Source organism: Amblyomma americanum, chromosome 9 (genome assembly GCF_052857255.1).
Source record: "Amblyomma americanum isolate KBUSLIRL-KWMA chromosome 9, ASM5285725v1, whole genome shotgun sequence".
NCBI lineage: Eukaryota > Metazoa > Arthropoda > Arachnida > Ixodida > Ixodidae > Amblyomma > Amblyomma americanum.
The window spans coordinates 59929442-59948367 of record NC_135505.1 but is presented as its reverse complement, the minus strand read 5'-3'; the positions used below and the strand labels follow the sequence as shown (position 1 = coordinate 59948367).

General features: G+C 46.7%; 1 protein-coding gene across 5 annotated transcripts in view; it reads right to left on the bottom strand.

Annotated features, from left to right (window-relative positions):
• LOC144104421 (insulin-like) overlaps positions 1-18926 on the bottom strand; it is a 42870-nt gene that overhangs the window by 21547 nt on the left and 2397 nt on the right. Inside the window, exon 2 of one of the 5 annotated variants that reach the window (XM_077637407.1) lies at positions 8338-8617. The exons of 2 other annotated variants lie outside the window; for them this stretch is intronic. The gene's annotated coding sequence lies outside the window, so the exon portion shown is untranslated. Of the gene's footprint in view, positions 1-8337; positions 8629-15030; positions 15142-18926 lie in introns of those variants that run through there. 2 more of the 5 variants (XM_077637408.1, XM_077637406.1) reach the window with 2 other exon arrangements.

Below are 18926 nucleotides of genomic sequence, written 5' to 3'. Positions count from 1 at the left end.
AGCGGCTAAGCACTTCATTAGAACAATTTATTTTAACATTTATTATACCTAAACAGTACTAAACGATAATACTTGAATGGTGAGCTTTGACATGATGTGTCAAGGAGGAATTTGATGAGTTTGTAATTTACTAATAAGAAGTAATCAACCATTAGCATCCATGCACGGCCATACGGCTGCAAAAAAAAAAAAAACTTTGTTGCTCTTTTTTGTGGCCTTATGGCTGCAATTCGGTGGATGTTAATGAGTAATTACTCCCTTATTACAAATATTTTCTGCTTTAGGCGAATTGCTGTAATCAGTGGATGAACATCATCATTTACTGCGTGGATTTCTGCAGTTACCAGCTCAAACGACAAGAGGTTAGTAAGCCTTGTGTGGTGGAAGGCCATTTCAGCCTTTAGTGGCAAAAACAATAATCAATCTTGAAATGCAGTGGCATGACATGAGCTAACTGAGGCACAACAGTACTTGTGCGGCTAGTCCAGAACGGAACCATGATTCAGAACAGATTAGTTGGTTATGTTACGGTAAAGAGTTAAAGAAACCCTGCCGTTTCTACATGACATGAAGAATAATATTCACCTTTCGTTCTGTGACACTGGAGCTTCAACAATAGTCTGAGAAAATAAACCAAGATCTCAGGTCTGAATTCATTCTAGGATTTTAGGTAGGATTGTACCATGCGCCATTAGAACGCCCAAGGTGATGTCACAGAGGGGATCTGAACGCAAGTAACTTGGAAGACGGCGATGGTAAGTACATGGTATGGTGTAAATATCCTAAGCTGTGGGTGGGCGCATAAGTATTATGAGGTGAGACTATGCTACATTGCGAGCCATGTAAATGGCTGAGTGTTTGAACCAGTATAGTGGGTTATATACCTTTCTCGGCAAGGCCTTGTAAGAATGCAAAATGTAGCTTTGCTGACAATAAAAACATATTAGTGCGTTCTTAGTAACATTAGCAAACAGGCCATTCTAGAGCATGCAAAATGTTGCTTTGGAGAACTGAAACACGGGTATTTATTACAAGATGATGGACCCCATATAGCCATCAGTGAAGGCATATAACGAAACACTGAAGGGGAAGTCATAATGTAGGTATTAAAGAGCTGAGGCCCAAGGGAAATGCCTTGGGGGCGTCCAAGATTGCAGGAAAAGGCAGGATGGATAAGAATTGGCAAGGGAAATATGCCGACGGCTGGCTGTTTAAGCTTGGATCCAAATTAGAGCTATTGGATACAAGTTAACCACGACAAAAAAGCCATACATAAATAAGTGAATCACATGCTTTTTCAGAGCAAAAAAAAGCATCGACGCTGAGACTGCAGTCAAGGTGCATGTCGTCAAGAACAAGAGGAAGTTGGCTATTGAAGGAATGTTTTCTAAATCTTGCCAATTTGGATGAAACAACTCAGAGGGCCAAAACATTGTGTTGGGCAATACATATATATATATATATATATATATATATATATATATATATATATATATATATATATATATATATATATATATATATATATATATATATATATATATATATATATATATACGAGCCCCTATTTCCTTTACCTTGTCTGCTATATATATATATATATATATATATATATATATATATATATATATATATATATATATATATATATATATATATATATATATATATATATATATATATATATATACAACCATGCCGCCGGTGGGATCCAAACCCACGACCTCCGAATATCGCGTCCGGTGCTCTTACCAACTGAGCTACGGCGACGGCTGTCCAATGTGCTGCTTTCGTGGCTATTTATGTTAAGCGTGTAAGTGAACCTTGAGAGTGTTCACCAGCGCCACCCTCGTCCATAGCGGTGGACGTAGCAAGTCCTGTAATACCGCAAGTGTGACGTAGAACGTCATCTAACGGCGAGGGCGGAAACTGTGCGAGAACCCTCTTATGCGACCTACGGCATCAAGACTGCCAGAACCGGGACCCCCGTTAGGCTGTTAGCAGATAAGGCAAATGAAGTGAGGGGCTCGTTTGACAAACATATTAAGAAAGCCTACAGTCACAGAAACCAAGGTGCATAGGGGAATGTTTTCTATTTTTTTTAATATCTAGTGCCAATCAGTTTTTTAAGAAAATTACTTATCAAGCAACAGAAAAAACAACCATGCCGCCGGTGGGATCCGAACCCACGACCTCCGAATATCGCGTCCGGTGCTCTTACCAACTGAGATTGGACAACCGTCGCCATAGCTCGACGGACTACTACCTCCTCGTGGTGAGCCCTGGGTAACGCTAAGAGTAGTCCAAGAGAGATGGAGATTGTGTTGCATAAGTTCTCCGTCTCATCAGCCGTGCTCGGTTGGCGTGAGCCTGAAAAGCAAGCCGAAGGCTGGCTGAGGTTGGGTTCTCAGTAACATGGGTGAGCTCTCACCCGGGGCGGCCATACTGAAAATAGGGCTAATTCGTGCTCCCTAAAGGGGGTACGGCGCCTCGGGGCCGACGGTTTTTGGAAGGTGGTGATCCGCGGCCCCAACCAGAACATTGGCAGTTTCGCTGATGATGGTCTGGATTGACGGGGCCGTCTCTTCTCGGTGGCCGAACCGGAGGGTTGGGCTCCCTGGACGTAGTCTAAGTCTGCGACCGGGGCTGTGGAGTACGTGAGATGCTCCCAGGCCGGGTAACCGTGGGAGGGGTAGCGTCCTCCTGTAACACAGCGGGCGGCGGGCCTCGGCGATGAAGGTCCTAGGCGTAACGCCGGGAGCAGTTGCGTGCTCCTGTAACCCAGTCTATTGGGGGCGACTGTCGTGAACATGGGAAGGGCTGTGGTGACCCCCTCCCTCTCACCGAAAGCGAAAGAGTTCATACGCCACTGCAGCTTAGGGATAGGCTGCTGTGGCTAAGTCTCAAGCGAATACGCTGCAGGGAAATCCCCGCTGACTAAAGTCATCAGGGGTAGGGGCGTCCCTGTGTAACTCGAGCCCTACCATCACTCGGGAGTGCTGCTTGGGTCTGTCCTCGGTCCCCCTCCGGGCAACCAGGGCCATCTCTGGGAAACGCTGAGGCCTGCGGGCGTCTCAGTAGGCGAAGAGACCGAGGGCGAAGCGAAAGCAGGACTGGCGCTTGCGTCCCTTGAGAGCCTGTGAGTAGTACTGCTGTGAGACCATAGGGGTGTGGGATGAAGCCCACACTAGCACTTCCCGGTACGTAGGCGGTAGGTCCTGACTTAGTACACCAGGGCTGGCGTCAAAGCCAAGACGCTTAATAAAATTTGGTAGAATCGGGCTCTCGCTTGGAGTGCGGCACGAAGAGATTACCCGAAGTCGAGGGCGCTTCGGCGTCTGGCAGCGGTGCGCAGCCCGGAAGCGCACCACGGGGAGTAGCGACCCCGCCTATCCGAAGCTTCTGGGTTGGACCCAGACACGACCAACGAGGTGGCAGTAGTGGACCAGCCCGCCACGCTCGATGGGAGGGCTTTCGGGCCCGAGGATGACCAAACCTAAATTGGTACAAGAGCAGTCTCTGGTGTGGGGGTCCACCAGTTGTCGAGCTTTGCTCCAACTTATGGGACTCGCTTCTTGGGAAGTGGTCTGGCCCCGGCCTACTTCGTGTATGGCTGGGGGGAACTCTTGTGGCAGACCTAAAACTTCTAATACCGAAGCGGTGGCCTTGTGGTAGAGCATCCGCCTCGCATTCGGGAAGTGGTGGGTTCGATCCCCAGTGCCGCCGGGTACCCACCGGTTTTTAATGGGTACAAGATTTCCCCCGGCCTGGTGCTCGGCTCTTCTGGGTGAGATGCTTGGGAAAAGGGTCTTGACCACAGTTGCTCTGATGGATCAGCGATAAATTCCGCCGTCAACAACCTTAAATCCGCCTCGTGGGGTAGAGGCCCATTTGTGGCCCTTTTTTACGTAGGAGGGCCTTGAACACAGCCTCAAAGTGTTGGGATTTGAAGGCGCGGGCTGCTTTTCCAAGCCATGCACCCTGTGAAGCCGAGCACCAGGCCGGGGAATAGTTTGTACCCATTTTCAGGAAACCGGTGGGTAACCGGCCGGCAGCCGGAGTCGAACCCACCACCTCCCGTGCCGAGGCGGGTACTCTACCACGAGGCCACGGCTGCGGTCACCGAAACCAAGGTGCATAGGGGAATGTTTTCTATTTTTTCTAATATCTAGTGCCAATCAGTTTTTTAAGGAAAGTACTTATCAAGCAGCAGAAAAAACAACCATGCCGCCGGTGGGATCCGAACCCACGACCTCCGAATATCGCGTCCGGTGCTCTTACCAACTGAGCTATGCCGACGGCTGTCCAATCCGCTGCTCTCGTGGGTATTTATGTATAATGGGTGTAAGCGAACCTTGAGAGTGTCCACCAGCGCCACCCTCGTCCATAGCGGCGGACGTAGCACGTCCTGTGTTACTGCGAGGGTGACGTGGAACGTCATCTAACGACGAGGGCGAAAACTGTGCGAAAGCCCTCTTGTGCTACCTATGGCATCAAGACTGCCAGAACCGAGACCCTCTTTAAGCAATTAGCAGACAAGGTAAAGGAGATTAGGGACTCGTTTTTGACAAACATGAAGGGAGCCTACAGTCACCGAAACCAAAGTGCATAGGGGAATGTTTAATTTTTTTAATGTGTATTGCTAAATCACAGGGTTAATAATACTTGCATTAATCTATCGCTTAAAGAAAATTACTTATAAAGCAGAAGAAAAGACAACCATGCCGCCGGTATGATCTGAACCCACGACCTCCGAATATCGCGTCCGGTGCTCTTACCAACTGAGCTACGGCGACGGCTGTCCAATCTGTTGCTCTCGCGGGTATTTATGTTTAATGGGTGTAAGCGAACCTATACCTATATATATATATATATATATATATATATATATATATATATATATATATATATATATATATATATATATATATATATATATATATATATATATATATATATATATATACAAAAATGTGTTGGTGATTTGCAGCGCATGGCAATGGCATGAATAGGGCCGTAGGTGCTGGGTAATGATGCGTAAGAAACATAAAGGGGTGAAGCTATGATGAGGCAGGAAGCTATCTGCACAGTATGCACCAGATATGCGTACACCGTGCTTCCTGTCCTGTTGATGCTTGCCGCAAATTTCACAAAACTTGATACGAGTGCACTGTTGGGTGAACCGGTGGTAAGTTGGCATGTCGAAACTGCGTTAAGGGACGAGAACAGAGCAAGAGTTGTTACTATGTGGAGAGGTGTTGTTTTCCGTCGTTTTTGTTCCTAACATACCTTACCAGCTCCACAGGGCACATTTTTCAGTCTGCTGTTTAAAGTGGTGTCAGGTAAAACCAATCGATATTCTTCAATCAAAAAACTGCTGTGCCATACAACACATCCTTGTAATCACCTTCATAATATGCGAGATAAATGTACTTGTTTAGTCACATAGTCAAAATAACACAGATTAATTGCTTGTGTCATCATCAGAACTAAAAAAATAACCATGGGTTCATATATACAGCCATTCCTCAATAGTACAGGCCTCGTTAATATGGACTCAAACTACTGACAGTGTTTCAGGGGAAAAGCTTTTTTAGATGCACTTACGCTTTGTTAACATGGAAACTTGCTGATCAGAGTGGACAGAGTGAAAATGCGTACTGCCCATTGTCGCATGTGTTCTTGTTACATTAATGTGCAGAGGGGAAGACTTAAAACGTTGGATTTGAGCAGATAAATTAAACGCTGCCTGAATCATATACCTTTCTTGCACACTGGAATTGCCATCACAATGCTAGCCATACTGTCTGCGCAGAATTTTATGCTAACCTGTGAACTGCCAGGCAAACTGACTTCTAAACAGCTCACGCACTTTTTTGTTGCCAAAGCACTTCTCTTTCTAGCGTAAAAGCACTGTTGGGTTCGGCCACTCACGTCTTGGCTGAGATTTCTCATTGCACAAAATAAATTAAGCTGCTTAAAATGAAACAACACAACCGCTCGCTTATATTTTAACCTCACCGATGCCTACCCGCAGCCCACAATGCTTGGTTAGAACTTTTTATACAGAGTACACCGCAGAAGAAAAGAAAAATGGAACGCTCCTGATTCTGGCATGCGCAGCGGGCAGCAATAGAACTACGCGCCGGTGCAAAGCGGGGCATCTGCTAATGCAAGCAGCAACTGCCATATCATTCCATCCGAGGAGTCAGGGAATGGGTTCAAATTAAATGCGGTCTTTGTCTTGACTGGCCAATGGTTCCATCCATAGTACAAGACTCTCAGAAACAGGGCAACGACGGTATAGCATAGCCAACAACCATGTAACAGTGTGTAGCGCATTTCAAAAAACGGAAATAAGCCTTGTTATTGTAGCTTTGACTTTGTGCAGGAATGGTACTATCGTGACCACAAAAATGTGAATGGATAAGTGGGCCAGGAAACCTAGCCGATCATTGAGGAAAGTGCAAATATGCATGCATCTATATGTGAGCAAATAAATTTTCGTTTGTGTAAAATGTAAGGACGATTAAGGAAATATGCGAAGCGTGCTGCACTTCCGACACGCCGCTGGTTGTGCTCACTAATGCCATCACTCAGCAGACAAGTAATCATGTCCGTAGCAAATGGAGGTGACAGACAGACACGTGCATGTGCATCCATGACATCTCCTTCTCTAGACTTCGAAAATGTGTTGTACATAAAAACCTGGTGCGGCTGTCCCATACAATGCTGCTCAACAACCGCTTAACACCAGTAAAGCAGAGTTCGCGAGCAGCGCTGCAACAGTAGCAATGCGCACACATCATCCACTTTTGTACCGCTGATCTCCCGATCGAAAGGGACCGTGAGCAAAATCAACAACAAAGAGTGTCACTCCCCATGGGGCGCTTCAAGATCACCGCATTTTTCCGATTACAATGGAAATCAAGATCCCACTTCAACTTCGTATTGCCAAGCATTTGTTAAAGCAAAAAGAAAAAAAGCAGTGCGAAATGTTTTCCTAATATATATTTATTTTTTTCATTAGGACTCGTTATGCCCAACTTGCTCTGTGGACAGTTTTGATCCCATAAGGTGCTGCCAGTTTTTTTGCGTAACGTAGAATGAAATGCTCATTGAAAAGCAGACTCAGGAGTTAACACATATTCGAGATTCTACACTGTGAACTAGCCATGATTTAAATGCGGCAATGATTCTTGTTTTTCATCGCGTAATACCAAGTTGTCACAACCTAAATCGAAATGGCTCGAGGAAGTGTTCAGTCACCCATTCATCACTCAAATATTTATTGCACACAAATGTCCGCACAGCCGACAGGAAATAAAAGAAATGACGATCCCAAAGATACATCCGCACTGCACACCGATGTTTTCACACAAGTTACACAGTGCCGCCGGCCACTCGTAATCAGAGCAGCCATCATCACAAAATGTACTGAACGCAGCACCAATGCGCTGAAGGAAGCCGGCGTTGCTTTTGTCGCCGCAGAAAACAGTTTGACGGCCGTGCAGCCAAGGTAATGTCACGTCGCACACACGGCAGTACTCGAGCACAGTGCCCGCACGAATCGCAATCAGATCAAAATGGTAATGGATACGTAGCAGAGGCGTTTACTGAATAGATGATTACATAATTCAAATAGCGGAACTGTCTCTCGCCACTGCTGCGCGCGGCGAAGTTCGCAGTCGCCCTGAACACTCGTAATATCAACATGTGGTCAATGTAATATGCTTCGCGACATAGCTGCCACTGCCCAGGCCTCACTCTCCAGTTCCATCGATGGACGGCCACCTTGCCTCGGCAGAAGCGAGGTGGAGGGGCTCGAGACGTTACTGACGTCACGGAAAAAGCAGCCAATAGCTGCAATCCAGATGCCGGCCGGACCCGCTCGTCCGCTCGAAAGTTGAAGTTCACCAACTTTCCATCCGCTCGCCGGACGGGACGGATTCGCTCGCCCGCTCGCTGGCGGAAGCCGCTTAAAAACGATCGCACGAGATCCCTTAGCCACCAGTGCGTGTTTACTCCCGCTGACCTTGGAATAAATTGTGGCTCTTATTGCCTGTGAGTTCCTTTTATTCCATTAATTCTACAGCGTACCACATTGTGTCCGTGCGAGTAACCGCGGGCGCGCCATTTCCGAGCCGCTATGGCCCTCATAAGGCATGGGTTGAATAGTGATCATACTTTAAGCATGAAATGGTTTCGGTTCCCATTTTAAGCAAATCAGGCCTAGCATCATTAGTACATGAAGGCGAACATGAGAGAACGTGACGCATAACACGAGGGTGAACTTATCCGAAATATTCCGAAACTTTCCGTTCCAATGGTACTTACTAGAAAGAATTAATCTCCAGACCCGAACAGGAGACGTGAACTGGCGACGGCGCAAACTGATGAGCTTCTATTCCCGCTGCCTTGGAGCACTCGTCCGATTGTGTGGCACCGCTTAACTGGTACTTTTCGTGCTGTGCTTCGGAGTTTGTCTTTATCATATTACATTCGTTAGTTCGGCTCCGTGAGTGTTTGTGAAAACCTCTTCTTCGAAGGCCGGTGCTGGTCACATGGTTCGGCACGCACCAAAAGCGGCGAAAGTAGTAGAGCCAGTTCTCGCTCACTGCGAAAAGAGAAGAAAAGGCACGTGGCTGGTAGTGGAGGCTCCGTGACTCGAGGCCGGCCGCCATCACTACTGAGCAGTCCGCATGCGAGAGAAAATCGAAAACAAAAGGTGGAATCAGCGGGCAAATTCAGTTTTAAATAACGTTTGTATCGGAAGCTTGACTGAATCGGTGAGAATTAATCGAAAGTCTGGATCGCATACGATGATGTCCGTCCAGCAACGAGGGCTTCACAGCAGCGAGCAGGCCGCATGTAGCTCAGTGGTTAGGGCGCGCACCTACTGAGCCGGAGTAAACGGGTTGGAACCCGACTGCGGCGGCTGCGTTTCGATGGAGGAAAAACGCTAAGGCGCCCGTGTGCTGTGCGATGTCAGTGCACGTTAAAGATCCCCAAGTAAAAGGAGCACACCAGGCACACAGCCTCCTGCTCTCCACTTATCTCACTTGCGCTTTGAATCGTTTTTGTTTTGTTTTTTTCATGCGGCCATGTATGCCATTCAGCCGCTGAATGCTCACGCATAGCTCTTTTGTTCGTCGGTTTCTCAGCACTACGTGAGCCCCCACAGCAATGTCGTGCCGCACGAATCAAGTGGCCATATATGACGCCGGACATTCGGCAGGGCTCGCTTCATGAAGCACTTCAGGGGCCCACTCATTAGTGCCCTTTGTTGCAAGGACGCGCTCTGGCCTTGTGTTCCTCACTTAGTGCTCTCTCGAGGGCGGGGAGGAAGGTTGGGGGTGGCGTTTATGGCGCCCCTCGTATAAATTCGGACGCTGTTATCGCCAGATATTCCCTCCTTTGTCAGCCACACTTTTGAGAACAGCAGCGCGAAAGTGTCCACGAGTATGGGGACACAAAATTATTATCATGTCAAATAATAATAACAGCAGCGCATGACAGCCCTAAACAATTTTTAATTCCATCGAGCGGTTTACCGGGTCGAAAATCTTAGTTTTCCAATTTTGCTCGCGCCAAAACGCGACTGCAGAGGTCGTGCATCGAACCCGCAACCCTAACGTTTCGCCAGACCCGCTACAATTAGGACTAGGGTCCTCATGACATTAGGGAGATTCAGGATACCGGAGACGTGCTAGCGGAGACGTCAGCCGGTTTTACATAGAGGGACTGCGCATGCGCAGTGGTCCTATTCGGCGCCAGCTTGCCACTGCGCATGCGCAACTCCTGTAGGCAAAGCCGGTATACGTCTCCGCAAGCACGTCTCTGGTATGCGAAATTCCTACATTAGCACGATGGACATTACATAACGCCTTGGCAGTAAATTCGTACAGTTAACGGCAGTAATATGGAATGAGCCTAGGATTAAGTTAAACTTGGTGGGAATCTTATAAATATGCTTTCTTATTTCATTTGATCAGCGGCGAAAACTTTATCGCATTCTTCTGCTGTAGTCGCCTCTGTGCGACGCACCGAATTTCTCTCCCGCCATATTTTTCTCATTGTATTGCATGCTATTCACATAGTACTTCTAAGAACTATTTTCTGGCTATGCCACATGTTGTTTACAGAGTTATGTCGAGAAAGTTCTCAGAAATCGCAGTGTTTATGAACCGCGTCATTTTAGCTTCATTATTGTTGCATCCGTTTTGCATATAATATAGGACGCTATATGAGACGAATTGAGGAGTAGCGATAAAAGCTATTTGGTACTAAGTCATAATTACCAATGCTGCAAGTTTTTTACGCAGACACGACGCAAATTCATTTGTATTTCTGTCGGGTCTTCTAAACAAAGTTGTACACGCGTTCATAAGTTGTATATAGCATACATCGCAAACTGCTTTGGAGATTTATCGGGAGGGAAACAAGATTTGCAAACATGCTCGAAATTATGAAAAACCGCCACACTGATGCTAACCAGGCTTACCCGGTTGTGATGCGTAGTCTCGCCCGGCTTGGAAGTTTTCCGCGACTTGTCCGCACAGCGAAGTTCCGTATCACAACTGTAGCCACGAGGCATTTGAAGGAACCCGTGCCTCGTCCATCCTTTAATGAAAACTATTGGACCTCTTCGAAGTGTTCCGCAGGTTGTATGAATGGGACACAGATTTATCATTTATTTCGTTATCAGGTACTGTGGACTAAATACGGACCAAGCTAGAGCGGGCGGACACAAATATACCCTTATTTTTAGCTCTCCGGCGCAGACACAGGAGTCCTTCCGCGCTGCTGCCACGATAAGATAGCTGCGTCCATTTTATGCTTTCTTTGGTTTCCTTGTCATTCTTTCGTTTATTATTTCTTTCTCCTGATGGCGGGAAAGGAGTGCCGTGTCTCGCGCGTTCGGTGTTAACATAAAGCTTTGTGGCTCGTAGGCTTGTTTAAAGCACACAGCGGGCATCAGACATAGCAAGCAAACTTAAACAGAAGTCGAGTACCTATTAGCTGGCCTTCAGTTTACGGTGAAGGCGTTGCAGAATCCCTTTAACGCATGGGTGGAACGCAGCGGTGCGACAAGCAGTGACGTCATATTTATTGCAGAGTAAGCTCTTGACATGGACAAGACAGGGCCAACCACTGACGAGCTGAGATAGATGACTTTCAGCCGGGTGCCAAGATGATGATGATGATGATGATGATGACGTCCTCAGGATTAATGGCACATACTCACGGCAGAGGATGGGCCAGAGTGCATAGCGTATACAAATGAACTCAAGCATTAGGAGTGGTGTACTTGGATAATTTTGTGTCTTATACAAGAATTTGTGCAAAAATTGAAAAAGCAACTAAAACCAGAAAAGAAAAAAAGCAGCCTTCGTTTTCGTGTCTGGCGTCGGGGGCGAGCGTCGAACAGCTCGCACTTGTCCCCTTTCGGTAGAGTAAACATTAGGTCTTAATTTGAATGTAATGAAGTATTTTCTCTCTCTTCTCTCCCTCTGATGATTCAATTTTGTTCTAGAAAACACCCTCAGGGCATAGCTGCAGTCGCTTTTTGCCGCTCCGGTACGGTAAAATTAAAAAGAGCTGCAACAATGAAATTCCTTTCTCTTCTTTTGGCTTCGTTAGGCTTCCTAGACTTCGTCTTTTTACGTACACCTTCGTTATCTTTGCATGGTGTCTAAGTAATTGCGGTTACCATTTTAAATATTTCAAAGGCTGCTGAGTCCAAAAACATAAGATCAAATCACCGTTTAGAGGGCCGCATTTACATGGAGTCGAAGTCCACAGACACCGTGTTCTTTGCGATAAAGAGGACATTAAACCAACCCATGCCGTCACAATTAAGCAGTGCCTTCGAGTAAGGCGTACCTCTGAGCCCACGACCAGATTCGCGACGTTAAACAGCACATACCTTACAACACATTATTTATATCTAAGAACCAGAGAATGAAATATTCTGTTCCTTCGAACTGGCGAGGCTCGGGGTTAACACATCGCCCACTGGAAAATATATCAGCTTCAGAAAAACGCTTCCTGGATGCTTGCTCCGTGCTGTCGCATGGCCGCAGCAACAGGGCGCTCCATCACCCATACATCATTTTAATCGACCGTTTGTTTATAGTTTTATTTAGCAACAAAGTTGCATCCCGTAGCAGGTATTTTTGCTTCATTATTTCAATCGCTCTTTCTGATGCGTGCACTTTCCGCAAACTTGCCGCAGCTAATCCGTTACCCGTACCCCGTTCACGTCAGAGCAAATACACGGGGCGCATGCCACACAGATTGTGCCTGCTGCAGAGCTGAGTTACCATGCCTTAGGCTAATTTTCCCTGCATTATCAATGTCGTTTCTATATTCTCTGCGTATGCTTACGTTGCCTTTTAACCAACATGCGTGGCAGTACTGAACAATCTCTTCTCAGCAAATGCCACTGCAAAATGATTCTTGCTGAATCTCCTCACCCCTATGTCTTCATTGCACCTCTCCTTCTCTCAACCGCCAGCACCTTAACACGCTGTCCCTTCTCATTCCTGCCTCTATTACCGATCTCAATGCTTTGAAGTGCCGCAGTGCAGTGCTGCCTGCGAAGGCTGGAAAATAATGCACTTCATTTTCCGTCAGCAACAACTCCTACTACGCTTGTCCCCCAGCGTGGACGGGGGAAACCACCGCACTTGTCGATGGCGGGGAGTGGCGTGCGCAGTAAATCCATAGGTGGCCTTGCGACACTGAACTCAACGCCGCTCCCACCCTGATGGTACTGGTGTAAAGTGTCGAGCCTATATTAGGCCTCAAATTTAACATGTAGGCGATTCCTCTCATCAACGCCGCCGCGGCGGATCAGTAGTTACGGAACTTTGCTGTTGACCCGAAAGACGCGGGTTCCATCCTGGCCTTGGCAGTCGATTTTCGATGGAGGCGGAATTCTAGAGGGCCGTGTGCTCTGCAATGTCAGTGCATGGCAAGGAACCCCTGGTGGTCGGAATTTCCGGAGCGTCCTTCATAGCCTGATTTGCTTTGGAACGTTAAACCACACACCATTCCTCAAATCATCACACAGCCAGCAGCCAGCCTCACATAACCTGAAAAAAATATATCAGGGACTAAACAGAGATTATCACTAACTACATCACGAAAGCAAGCAACAAGTCGATACGCGAGGTCACACGAGGATTTTATTCCGTCGCCGGAAAAACAAGACCTTAGCGAGTCAGAACGCTCTTTGTTTCATTCGGCGAGAAAGGCCCTCTTTAAGGCTAAAGGCCATCTTTAGTGTCTTGTCGCGTGGGAATAAGAAACGTTCGCTATCTTAACTCAAACACCCAGAGTTCTTGTTTTTTTCACAGTCGTGTACTTGCTTGCCTGTTTTTGTTGCTACAAGTGAGCCTGTTTTATCATGAATCTGATTGCATGTTGCCTTCTTTAATCGAAAAGATAGCGTAGTTTGACATAAGAAAAACTCAGTCGTTCTTATGGCCTTTCTCGCCATTTCCGCCTTATTGTGCGCTACGTGGAGGCAAAGCTGCCCTTCCGAGCTAGACAAAGTTGTCCAGACGAGAACAGAAGCGTGCGGAAAATGAGCTCACAAGTAGACCCGACATTTTGAACTTCATTATAGCGCTACTGATGATTTTGTGGATTTTGTGCGTGTGGTTTTTGCGTGCAGTGTTGTTCGTTGCCATGGGTAGCGCAGTAAAGAAGTTAAATATGAACCAACTAGGCCCATTTGCAGCTTTGCCAACCCGATAATGCTGTCGTTGAGTTCGAGAACCCACTGTGGGCATCGTGCCGACAGGCCCCACGAATGATCAGTAATTCGCGGCCATTGTTTTCAGGAAAACGACGTTCAAGCCCCCTATCATAAACTGCTTTCACTTTGTTGTATACAGGTGTACAGATTGTAAAAATGCGGTATTAAATTTATGATTTTGCAGTGAAGAGCAATTCGATACAGTAGGGAGGAAATAAAAAGAAAAAAAGATTTTAGAAAAATTTCGTCCCAAATTTCTTCAAGGGATGCATTCATACTACATCGACTCAGTCCCGGAAAAATGATCCGCTGGAAACACTTTCGTTTCGCTAAGAATTTCCCTTCGGACGGCCTACGATATCTGGACAAAGCAAACGAGGACCGCCCTACGCAAGTGCATAGCAAAGAGAACTCTCTACCAGAGCTTGCGGGTTGCAGTGCCATGCACGTGATGTCGCTGCCGCTCCGCATGCGGAATCCGTCCAACGAGAAGCGAGCTAGGCGAAACGAATTCCATATAACTGATTTCGAATGTACCGAGCTCACAGAAATTTTCGATTCATTTGTATGACATTTATTGTCTCATGAGTGTAGTTTCCTTTGCGCTAAGAGCAGTAAAAAGTTGGTTCCGCCTGCTTTCCGCAAACATTTATAGTGTATTTAAAACCTATGTGCTCAGTTTGGACAGCGCCCAGCCCGGTTAATGTTTGTGGGGGGCGGCAGTTTTTTTTTATGGTCAATGGGTAAACTCTCTAGGATCCACGTGAACGCACTGACACGCCAACAGCAAAAAAAAAAACCAAACAAACCTACTTCTACTTCTTTTTTGCACAAATAGGGGTTCGCTACCCAATGTAAGGTAGCTAGCCAGAACACCCTTCTAATTAACCTCAATGTCGCAGTTCAAGAAAAATGCGTTCCGGTATCGGAAGCTGTCAGTAGCAGTCGATGTGCCAAGCACGGCGGCAAGAAGAGGGACGGGCGATGCCTAATTCATCAACAAATATAAGCGCGAATGTTGACGCACAAATTTTTGGTGTCCTTGTACATTTTGTTTCACTGTTTCGCTATGTCGCTTGGCTCACCCACGGCAAATCAGTGGAGCGAAATAGCAAAGGCCTTTGGGCGAGTTGGGGCATTGCAATCATGTACAAGCACAAAAAACAAGGGCAAACATGGACTGGACAACACGAGCGAAAGAGGTTGTTCTTTACTACCTCGCTCTTATTCAGTAGCCTGGCTTGCGATCCAATCCGACTCACCCAAGCGTCGATGCAGCCCTCGCGCCAAACGAACCCCGAACGATTGTACGCGTCGGCAGTAAGCGGAACTGAACTCCCAGTGCGCCTGGTGCAGTGCTACTGCCACGCGCACTCTGTTTACTGCCGCCCTGTCCTCTCTCGGCCACGGTCATCGGCGCCGAGGCCGCGTGTCCTTTCTCCCAACCACATGTTGTCGTCGAGAAGGCGCCGTGCGGCCACACCAAGATAAGCCCACTGCTCCTTGTGGCGAGACACGAGATCCACGGTTGACAACAAAGCGGGCCGCGCTGCAGCCGAAACCCGCGTTCACCAGGCGCTTCCTATCGGGACGCAGTCTTGAGGAGCACTGCCGCACGCTTCTGCGACGGAGGTGGTGCTCATCGTTAACATCTCCGTAAACAATATTTACAGATTTTTTTATCCTGAGGACGGAGTCACCGTAAATGTTTCGAAGCACTCTACTAATATCGTGCAAGCAAAGCAAGTTGATTTCGTCGTATCTAAGAAAAGCTGCGTACCACGATGAAAGATCGCAATTCTATCACTGGTCATTGTATTCGAGTCCTTTTGAGACAGGTTAAATAAGCTGATCACGCAGTTCGATTTGCTTGTATCACCGATAAAAATGTTCGCGCCAATAAAATGTTCAGTCTAGCAAAGTATCCTTGCAGGAAAAGCAAAAATCGGGCGGGGTCATTTTGCTCTGACCCAAATTGGGTCTTCGAATGGAGCCTAGTGGAGAAGGCAAACTTGTCGCATTAAGCTCACATCACCGAAAGTAACACGGTTATGGAGAACCCAAGCATTTCTCTGAAATGTTCCTTTTCAAATTATGAATTTTGTATACATCAAATATATTGATGAGATGCCGATGCCATCAACCCAAACGTAGACCAAGATACCAGCAGGACCCCTTTGGGGACAGGGAAGGCGCTCAGGTAATCGAAATTGCATTCTTGAGTCGACGAGTCTGTGTACAGCGTGGCCGCTTTCAAGCGAGGTTTCGACGCTCGCTCAGCTGCTGGTGGAGCAATGCATGTTGTCCAGCTACAGACCCGACGCTGACATTGCCACTCTCAGCAAAATGCCTATCTCTGATCTGTGCAATTTAGAACGAGATTGAGGACAAGTGCATAGATTTTTCGTGCAAAGTAAAAATCGGTTATATCCCCCTGAGTCTGCGAGTGTAAACTGTTTAGCTCATCTATAGCAAACGTTTTCGGTAAGAGGATTTCGGCCCCCAAAACAAGATTCTTGCAGCTTTTGTTCAGTTCCGAACTTATTGATGTTGTTAGGACATGTCGATTGTATAGAAACTTATGAAATCTCCGAACTAGACAGAAAAATAAAGCTATCTTCTCTGAAATGTGTGCGTGTGTGAAATGGTTACGCTGCTGCGAATCCTCATAACCGCTGAAATGTGTTTTACCGCTCGCTGAAAACCAGTGGATAAGTTGGAACTAGTTTCACCACCAACGCCAAGCGTGCTCGCCCTGACATCAACCTTTACGAAAGCTCCAAAAGGGTTTGGAAACGATACAAGTTCGGCCAAATTCAATAGATAACAGCACAGGTTATCGCAACGGTTATCGGTTATCGTACGGTACAACGTCCCTTGGCAGGGCACCTTCAGCAAACGGCGTAGATGCTGCTGCCATTACACAGTGAATGCAACGTAAATTGTATTACATGCCGCTGTAATATAAGGTTCGCATTTCAAAACTCGCCGAAATAGAGGCACTTATTCGCTGGATTCATTGTGATGTATTTTCTGTGATTCTTTAGTTATCTTTCTACCTTGTGTGCACGGTGTGCTCACCGGAATCATTCAGATTTTACCTCACGTTGCAGTTCGTGGCGTAGCTAACCCATCAGTACGCTATGCTACCATCACTAGGAGAAAAATGTTACTCTTGTGCCTACCTGAGACACACATAGTCTGGTGTATTCCTCTTCATCCTCACAATTTTCTGCTCTACTTCTCCTAACTTGTTCCTGCTTACTTGCTTCTGCCTATGCTACTAATATAATTATTGCGTTAGCACTGTAGCCATTCTTTATCCCGTGAAGAGCCCAGCCTTTCGCCAGTTGCATAAACAGTCGTTTTAGCCGTTGCTCAAAGCTCATCGTGGGCCTCACGCTGGCGCCCTTTACCGTTGAGGAGCAATTTTGGTGCAACTCAAGGTGCGCCTTACCCTCGGTGCTAGCGAAAACGCGACATGACTATCTCTGCGTAACTATATTAAACACACAGGCTTCGTAAAAAAATAAGGATCTCGCGGGGCTGGTTTATAAGCCATGTAATAAGGCTGTTGTAGTATCTGCTGAAGACCCAAGTTTCGGAAAGATGAGGCTGATGGTTACTTTCAAGTTCAATAGATTTTCCACGATGGCGATGCATAGCGATTTACACAGTATAGTCCAGAACCGAACTGAGGAGAGGGCTGAGTCGGGCTGGTTGGTTCATGCTGAACAGTACGACGAAACAGCACTGACGGACGGGACGGAAGCGGAGACAGACACATCCGCCTGTCACGTGTGTCTGGATACAGACACACGTCTCCTCTTCCGTCCTGTCCGTCAGCGCTGCTTCGTCCTACTGTTTAACAAGAACCGAACTCCTCGACCTCAATGCTTATAAAAAATGCTCTACGGTATGGTCCACTGTTAAAGGGAACATGCGATTGCGTGGCCTCCGCGCTTCGTGGAGTGCTGCCGCCGTGACCGTGTGGGAGCTGTTGGCACAAGGCGGCTGGTCTTTCCGCGCATGTTCCGGGTGCAGCCAATTCTCGCCGCAACTAAGCAGCAGGGATTCGTGAAGTGCGGAGGCCACGCGATCGCATGTTCCCTTTAACAGTGGACCGAACCGTAATTGTCCGGAGTAAACCTTAACATTTGACAGGTAATAAGAATCCAATTTGAGTGTCCAAGAAAACAAGTCCGGCGTATCCAGTCACCAATGCCCAAGTGCTTCCTTCCCATTTAACCTGGTCAATGAGCGTGCGCTTGGTGCCCAAATTGCAGGCACTGGTAGATCAGAACGTCGGGATATATTTAAGATTCAAAGCAAGAGGCCGAGGAAGATGCGGATGACCAGGAAACTCGGCACATGAGCTCGGAAGAGCATGCAGCAAGGGAGATGCGATTGAGATATCCCCATTCTTATCTTGAGAAAACAAGGTGGTATAATTTAAGTTGATAAGCTTCTCTATAGTTGGAGCAATTCCAGCGATGGTTTCGTTTCAAAGATGCAGCGGCATTCGCTTGCAGTAATGTCTTTTACAATCGTTCACTGGTAGTCTCGGATGATTACGGCACTCTTTTCGGAATTAAAGTTCAGAAGTTTTGTGCTTTCTGCAGGTGCTTGCGGAAAGATAACAAGCATTTTAAGACATGATAATGGTAGGTTTTTAATAATAAATTCATTATTTCTGTAATGAACATAAGGAAATTCGTCAAGGTCAAATAGCAGAGGAAAACATTTGCACTTAAAGTGCGCCTGAATGTAAATTTACGACAGAGAAGGAATTATGCAGATCTCTCCAAACATCAATACATTTGCATAATCGGATTCACACTTGCATAGTAAGGTATGCTAATTTTTTTTATAAACTACGCAGAGTAACAGATGGAGTTATGCCAGAAATATTTTCGCACGGCAAGGCCATATCGTACGGGGTACGTTAGTACGAGACCTTGCCAAACTATAGCAATTATTCAAGCGCCATCTTCGGACTGGCCAGAAGAGTTTGTACTGCTTAAAAAAAATAAAAAAAATCGATGTCTTGCGTGCAACATTAGTTCAATGTAGCCATTTCTTTGTAGGAATTAGTGGTGAGTTCATATGATTCGCGTCCTTCAATGTGCCGAATGCCGGGGCAGTCCGTAACGAAATA